Genomic DNA, 6,298 nt, shown 5'->3' on the forward strand with positions numbered 1-6,298 from the left:
TAACAATCAGGCAGGACCTTTTAGAAGAAATCTGACACTCCAGCTTTTCTCTGATCTCAGCTTTCAGTCTGATTGAACTAAAGACTTAACTGTGCATGTTTTACCAGGGAGACATAATTGAATCCAGAGATGTGTCATCACATACTCTTACATACTCTGCCGTTTAAAAATTCTGCTCAGATGGGGGAAGGAGACAGGTGTGCTTTCTGACAGCCCCACTCTTTTGCATCTCTAGTGCTCACTGGCTTCTCTCTCGGTGCTTTCCTTAAACCCTTCTTCTCTTAACAACAAGGAAACAGAATAACAAAGTAATTAAGAGCCTGGGTTCTGCCTATCTGTGAAACTGAAACATAACCAAGGACATAGAGAATAGACTGGTGGTTGCCAAAGGGGAGGGGGTGGGAGAAGGTTGGACTGGGAGTTTGGGAGTAGCAGATGCAAACTGCTGTATATACAGGATGGATAAACAAAAAGGTCCTACATGGCACTTCCCTGGTGGCGCAGTTGTTAAGAATACGCCTACCAATGCAGGGGACACGGGTTCGAGCCCTGGTCCGGGAAGATCCCACATACCAGAGAGCAACTAAGCCCGATGCCACAACTACTGAAGTCCATGCACCTAGAGCCCGTGCTCTGCAACAAGAGAAGCCACCACAATGAGAAACCCAGTGCACCGCAACTAGAGAAAGCCTGCGTGCAGCAACGAAGGCCCAACGCAGCCAAAAATTAAAAAAAATAATAAATATATTTATTTTTTAAAAAGTGGGTGTATTTAAAAAAAACCAGAAAGGTCCTACTGTAGAGCACAGGGAACTATATTCAATATCCTGTGATAAACCATAATGGAAAAGAATATGAAGAAGAATGTCTATAAATGTATAATTGAGTCACTTTCCTGTACAACAGTAATTAACACAACACTGTAATTCAACTGTACGTCAATAAAAAATAAAATTAAAAAACAATTGCCAGAAAAATAATCACACAAAGGGGACTTCCCTGGTGGTCCAGTGGTTAAGACTTTGCCTTCCAATGGAGGTGGTGAGGGTTCGATCCCTGGTCAGGGAGCTAAGATCCCACATGCCTTGTGGCCAAAAAACCAAAATATAAAACAGAAGCAATACTGTAACAAATGCAATAAACACTTTAAAAATGGTCGACATCCAAAAAAACTTTAAAGAAAAAAATCACATAAATCAGAAACAAAGGAAACATAATAAAGTCCATACATTAAAAAAAAAAAAGAGCATGGGTTCGGGTTAAATCGCAGCTTCCCACTTACTTACAGCTGTGTAATTCTGGGCAACTCACATAATGTCTCCTCAGACTCCTCATCTATAAATGGGAATGGTAACAGTTCCCAACCTCATAGCGTTGCTGTAATCCATAAACACGGTTAAGTGCCTTGGTAAATGTTTGAGGCTCTCTGGTTATTGTGAATTAAAATATGTCAATGGCTTCTGGCCATGTGATTTATAATAGTTTGACATTTAACCAAATGGTAAAAGTATTCCATTTATTATTCCCATCTCTTTTTACCCCTTACCCTGTTTTGTTGTTTATGTTTTCTCCCACCACAGAGTGTTAGTTCCAGGAGAGTAAAAGCTTTATTTTGTTCACTGCTGAAAGCAATAGCACCCAGAAAAGTACTGTACGTATGAAGCCCTCAGTAAACACTAGCTGAATGAATGGTGCAGACTGTCACAAGGAAAAATACACCAAAACTTTCATTATAATAAAAAAGAATAGATAAATCTTTCTCTAGTGGCTTCCAGTCAAGTAATTGAAAACACCATATGCTATAATAAAAACATAAGTAATTTATTAAAATTTGAAGGCAAAAACATAATTTTAAAAGATTTATACCTATGTTAGGCGTGATAGAGTACAGATGCTTTCTTGAAATTCACAATCAGATCCAAGAGTATCACTTTCAGAATGTTCTAGTAGACTGAGTTTACTTTTAGTTGTCTTTGATGAAACAGTCACTATTCTACTGTCTTTCTTAACAGAAATGTGCTTTTTCGAAGACTCACTTCTAATTGGCTTATTAACCAAAGAATTATTTTGCCCAGTTCCTTTGCTTTTCTGCTTTACAGGTGAGTCAGAGCAGGAATGCAGGTCCTTCCCAGGTTGTTTCTTAGCAGAGTAGTTTTGGGTATATTCACCTGCTTTGGTCATTTTCTCTGAAGAAGACCTGCTATTTCTAGATAATTCCTCTTCTTTTCTTTCACTTCCAGTTCCAGAAATGACGTCTGCTGAAGAAGAACATGTTCTAGCAATGAAATCTTCAAAAGACTCCTGCCGCTGCTCTGTGACTGGGACCCCCAGGTTGTCTTTGGAAGTTTCTAAGGCCTCCTGACTAGAGACTGGGACATGGAAGGAGTCGAGAGGCAAAGGAATCCTAGCATCACCTGCAATTTTCTGAAACCAGGGGGAAAAACAAAAGACAAGACAAAAATTCAGTGATGAACAAAGCCAACCATTAAAAAGTAGAGTTCAAAACTTCACTGTTACTCTGTGATCTTATTATTAACACAGTCAATTGATTATCCAGAAGATTTCAGAGCCAGTGTTTTTCTAATTATATCTTGCCAAGTGATTCTCAGCTTAACCTAGCTATATCCAAGGCTATGTCCACTCCATTTTCAGACTTTGGTGATTGGGGTAGTTATTACCCATTTCCTTTCCCTCACTAAAAATAAAACCCTATTCTGTAAGATAATTAATTTCTTTTCTATCCTCCAGGCACATGTAAACAGTACATAGTTTGTGACCAGACTGTGTTCTCAAGCTGTCAGTTCCCAAGACCAGTCTGAGATTGGTTGATGGGGGCTCCAAGTAAGGCTATAGGAAAAGCTGACAGGTTTTCCCCTCCCATTCCCATAACCAGTGACTCACTGTCATATGTTACCTATTAGCTATGTCTGGATTACTTATTTTAAAAACTGTATCAGTATGTGTACCTTCATTAGTGTTCCTTCATTGTAAGCTGACTGCATACAAATAGAAACCTAGATAAAATATGAATAGAATAGACATTTATACAATTTAAAATCTGGAATATTTTCTCTAATGTTTTCTTTCTTCATTAAGGATAGTTTGCTTTAACTCATAAATTTTCTAAAGAACTTCCAGTCTCCTTATTTACAACAATACAGTATCATGAAATGGGCACACATTTACTAATCTCAGATTTGGAAAGGATTCCAGAATCTTCTAGCTCCTGAGCATGTGAACTATCAGAGACTGATCATTATTGTTTTCTCCCTGACTTGGTCATTTCCTTTTTGCTAATCACTCTTAGGCTCCTTAAGTGCTGTCCTCTCCACTTACTTGGAGATTTTGCGTTAGTCCTGGGGCACTCTGTTTTGATTCTGATTTTTCTTCTTCAAGTGGCTTCTTTTCTTCTTTAGGTGGACTACTAACAGTAGAATTCATCTGGGGACGACCTAGTAAATGAAAATCTGACTGCTCTATACCAGCCATTGTGGCCAGCTGCCCAAGCCTGGACCAGAGGAGGAAAGGAGAAAAGACAAAGGTTATTATAATCACAGAAGAGCAGTTTAGATTTCCCCAGACCTACAATCATGAAATACTTCTAAAATCTTAAAAGCTAACATCCTACTCCAGACTACAAGCCTCTCTCTCCCCCAAATTCTCAGCCCTTTCCAGATCCATCCTCTAGGAGACATCCCACTGTCTCACTAGCAGCTTCAACATGTACCCCGTCCACTGCCTGTCACACCTCCATTCCCACACTTCTTTACCACCTTTCCTCCAGTTTCCAAGACTGTGTTTGTCCCTTCCTTCCCAACACCAACTCATTCACTGACAAAACACCACTCCATCAACTATCAATCTCCACTTCCCTCTTCCAGCAAAATTGCTCCCGGTTGAGAACCACCGACCTATATCTTCCCTGCAGATTAATAATAATTTTTATGTCTAAGGCAAAAATAACTTTAACTCAAACTTATCAAACAAGCAAAATAAGTGAAAGATAAGACAATTCTTATGCATTCCCGAATATTTTCAATGAAAACTGCTTTCAATTTAGTCCTTACAAAAAACTATACCTACTAATTACTCTGTCTACAGGTTACTCTTTTATACTGGGCTCCCCACTCTACCAAAGCAGGCCTCCCTATTTGCATTTCTTAAAAAATTTAATTCCTCAATTTAAAAAGTCAACTATATTACCTATAATTACACTAAATATGGCCACAGAAGTGATGAAAATTGCTCCAGTTCCTCAGCAGACTACCATTATAGTCGCAAAGAGAAGAACGCCATGAAGAGAAATGAACTAACCCAGCATCTTTAAGGAGGTCCAAGAAAGCATGGAACTTGTGAAAAGAATTCTCAGTGCTGCCCAAAACACCTTCATCATCCAGGATCATGCTTGTCAATGAGTGGGCATGAAGGGCTTCAGACAAACAGAAATTTATATTTCTTAACTGGGCATTTTCATGTTCCAGCTATAAAAGAAGACGGAAAATATCTGACATGATTTTTTCTCATTGTCATCAAAAGTAGTCTTGCCTAGTTTCAAGGAACAAAACTAAAACACTCAAAATGTAATTAACCTAACTCTCCACCAGTAAATACAGAGACCATATCACATAATAACCAAAACCCACAGGCATCCAATAAAGTTTCTTATATAACGCTTAGGTGGTATATAAATAAACCAAAGTTACCGTTTTATTAATGATCTTTCACAAAAGATCACATTTCTAACTGGTTCAATTCATAACGGAGCCTCATTCCACATTAGAAAATTACCTGCTTTAAGTTTCCCTTAAATTAGAAAGTGAATTATAGAATCTGATCTGAACAAAACATATTACAACTCTGCTGAATGTTAAGAATTAACTTTAGTGAGCAAAATATCTAATGCTTACGTTTAAAAGTCCTAAATCATACCCAACCCAATTTATTAAATGTACGATCACCAATATTTTCTTTGGCTTCTTGAAAATATTCACCCCCGTGAACTCTTCCCCTTCCGCTCATCATCTATGCACTTAAAAGTCCCTATAAGCTCAACTCTAGTATTTCTCAGAAAGGCCGTTAATGTTCATGATGCCCCTTTTGCCTTACATGAGCAGGTGCTCAACATTTATTGAATGAGTGTCCACCAATCCAATGGATGTACTTTCAAAAATTCCTCCCTACACTCACCCTGTGATAAATTATATTTAGATAGAACTTTTTAGATTATGCCCTGCTTTCATGCACATTACCTAATGTAATTCTCATGGTATATATGTATATATGGGGTTTTTTTGTTTGTTTTTTTTGCGGTATGCGGGCCTCTCACTGCTGTGGCCTCTCCCGCTGCAGAGCACAGGCTCCGGATGCGCGGGCCCAGCTGCTGCACGGCACGCGGGATCCTCCCGACCGGGGCACGAACCCGCGTCCCCTGCATCAGCAGGCGGACTCCCAACTACTGCGCCACCAGGGAAGCCCCCTCATGGTATATATTTTTATCTTTCATTGCATTCTTAGAAGTTTTCCGACATCTTAAATTTATTTAAATGATTCACTTTGCTAATTCACTGCCAGGACAGTCTCATCATGTCTTTTATGTTACTGTATACACAATATATGCACAAAAAGTGCCTTCTTGAATCAAAGAATCATGAACAGGAAATACGCTAATGTCATATAAAAGCACACACACACACACACACACACACAAAACCAGATTTTCACATTTTTAAAAACATGTTTTCTGGAATATAGATCATATGATCACTAAATACCAGTAAATGCAAAACTCCATATGATACAACCAATTTGCAACATATTACAGTTTTAAAGCTTACAAATTATGTGTATATGGCTTAAAATCAAATCAAAATAAAACCAAAACACTCTCAAAAGCAGAAGAAGAAACTTGTTTACCTCACTGACTCATTTATCAGCCTTCAGTCTTATTACTCTTTCCTCCTTTAACTGCTTTAGGCACTCCTCCAGGTTTTCCTAAACAAACAGAGTAAATGTTATAACTAATTTGTAGTATAATATCCAAAAGCCTTTCCAGCTATTGGTCTCATCAGGATTTAGGGGCAGAGCCAGAAGTGAACTCAGATTTTAGTCTGCTACTGGTAATATCATACCATGCTAGTGAAATGAATTATCAAAATCTATCAAATTAGCATAGTAAAGATTTATTTAAATTCCACTTTTTCCAACATAAATTTGTGGCAGCCCACCATAAAAGGCATATGCGTATAACATAGCAAGTCAGAAATAAGAAGACCAAGAAAGAAAAATTCTATTTTTATTT

At 38.1% G+C, this 6,298-nt stretch overlaps 1 pseudogene; it reads right to left on the reverse strand.

The window, feature by feature from the left end:
• Positions 1 to 806: 806 nt before the first annotated feature.
• Positions 807 to 2,490, reverse strand: LOC149749731 (centrosomal protein of 78 kDa pseudogene; annotated as a pseudogene).
• Between the last annotated feature and the right edge of the window lie 3,808 nt (positions 2,491 to 6,298).

This window comes from Delphinapterus leucas, chromosome 3 (assembly GCF_059928025.1).
Source record: "Delphinapterus leucas isolate spDelLeu-1000000601 "Yukka" chromosome 3, BTC_Dleu_Yukka2, whole genome shotgun sequence".
Lineage (NCBI taxonomy): Eukaryota > Metazoa > Chordata > Mammalia > Artiodactyla > Monodontidae > Delphinapterus > Delphinapterus leucas.